This window comes from Megalopta genalis, unplaced genomic scaffold, assembly GCF_051020955.1.
Source record: "Megalopta genalis isolate 19385.01 unplaced genomic scaffold, iyMegGena1_principal scaffold0141, whole genome shotgun sequence".
Classification (NCBI taxonomy): domain Eukaryota; kingdom Metazoa; phylum Arthropoda; class Insecta; order Hymenoptera; family Halictidae; genus Megalopta; species Megalopta genalis.
Window position 1 is genome coordinate 402,501 of NW_027476210.1, and position 2,376 is coordinate 404,876.

A 2,376-nucleotide genomic window follows, 5' to 3' on the forward strand; every position below is an offset into this window, starting at 1 on the left:
CGGAACCGCATACCATTCGGGCCCTCGTAAGAGTGTTCGTCGGGGTAACCCAAAATGACCTGGAGACGCCGTCGGGAGATCCGGGGAGAGTTTTCTTTTCTGTATAAGCGTTCGAGTTCCCTGGAAACCTCTAGCAGGGAGATAGGGTTTGGAACGCGAAGAGCACCGCAGTTGCGGCGGTGTCCGGATCATCCCCTCGGACCTTGAAAATCCAGGAGAGGGCCACGTGGAGGTGTCGCGCCGGTTCGTACCCATATCCGCAGCAGGTCTCCAAGGTAAAGAGCCTCTAGTCGATAGATTAATGTAGGTAAGGGAAGTCGGCAAATTGGATCCGTAACTTCGGGATAAGGATTGGCTCTGAGGAGCGGGGCGTGTCGGGCTTGGTCGGGAAGCGGGTCTGGCTGACGTGCCGGGCCTGGGCGAGGTGAACGGCTCTCGTGGCTGGGATCCGAGCTCGGTCCCGTGCCTTGGCCTCCCGCGGGACGGTGATGCGTAATATAGACCTCTTGTTAGGTCCATTAGCCTCTCCCGTCCTAGTCGCACAGGTACCTCCTCGTGGTTCCCGACGGTAACGTGATGTATTGTTTGGACCTGTCCATTCAGTGCATTGCGGCTAAATTCTGTGCGACACGACGTGCTGCCTAGCAGTAATGAGCCGCTGTAAGGGTGCAGCCCACCCAAATGGCCTGCCTTCGCGCTAATGTGGCGGCGGCTCTAGTCACTTTGAGGGAGGCATGTTATGGGTCATGGGGTTGCCACCCCCATGGCTCTATTGTCGTAGGCCCGAAGAATCAAAAGAAAGATTATGGGTCAAGTGACCCATTGTCGGCGGGCCCTCGGGCCACTCGGATCGCCGACCCTACGACAGCGGCCACAGTGGATCGGAGTGTCTGTCCGACGACCTCCAGAAATAAACCCAACCAGTCCAGTAACGACGCACAACATCTTGCGTCACGGGGGGCACTACATCCATGTCCCCATTGTTCGCGATCCTTTCCCACTTCCATCGGGTTAGGGGTCCATGTGAGGAGAGCTCATCCAGACGAGGCCAACCAACGAGTGCAGGTGGCGGTAAAGAAGGTTAGGTGGACTCAGGAGGAGACTGAGATGGTGGCGGCGGCTGAGGCGCTTGCGAGTGTGCAGGGCAACGTCAAATTTATGAACGAACATCTGCTGACGGTCTTCGACAATAAATTCAGTCTTGATCGACTGAAGGGCCTCAGAAAGAAATTGACATATAAAGCTCTTGTTACACAGAAGATCGGTGTATGCCGCGAGCGTGGAACTGCCGTTGAGTCTCAACCTTCAACCTCCAGTGTCACTCAACATCACGACACAAGTCATCGACAGGCGGATTCGCCTACTCCTGTTCAGGAGCACTCTGCGTCGGCACAGCAACATCAGTGCCAATATATTGACGCTATCCGTAAGCTGATTGATCCGGCCGAAAGGGTGAAATCCCATGAAGCGGAGGAACTCGTAAGTCTTGCGAGAACGGTTCTTAATCGAGAACCAATAACACCGAGTGCTTGTTGTCGATGGCTTCAACGAGTCTTTCCGACGCCTTCTGCGAAAGTAAAGGAGCGGAGAACACCACTGCTCCGGCCACCTAAAGCTGCGCCTGCCGGGCCCGTGCCGAGGTGGAGACTGAGGAGAAGGGAGTATGCGGCCATGCAGGAACTCTGGAAGAAGGACATGTCTCGCGCGGCCAAGCTTGTACTGGATGGCCCGGTGCAGGCTCAAACACCAACCGTTGGCGAGATGGTGGAGTACTGGACACCTATGCTCACCAGTCCTTCTGTCCCCATTGAACACCTTCATCCAGTTCAGGAAAGGGATGACCTGCATTGGATCGCTGAGCCGGTTCGTGGTCATGAGATCCAGGCCAATGAGATCCCGCTCTCCTCGGCATCGGGTCTCGATAACATCTCGAGCAGGCAATGGAGGAGTGTGCCAGTAGTTCTAAGAACCTTATTTTATAATGTCATCCTTGCGGTAGGGGCATTTCCATCTGAGCTCCTCATCAGCAGGACGGTATTTATCCCTAAGAAGGACGGAAGCTCAACACCATCCGAGTTCCGTCCTATAAGTGTGGCTTCAGTCGTCGTTCGTCAGCTGCATAAAATCTTGGCGGTGAGATTGGCAAAAGCCGGTCTCATCGATGAGCGGCAACGAGGAGTACACGATGGCTGTGCTGAGAACGTGCTTGTACTATCAACTGCCCTTCGTGACGCACGGAGCTGCTTAAAGCAGCTTCACGTTGTGTCCTTAGATGTGGCCAAGGCGTTTGACAGCGTTAGTCACCATGCCATAACATCGGCACTAAGGGGATTGGGACTCCCGGAGCTCTTTGTGAGGTACATAACAGCGACGTAC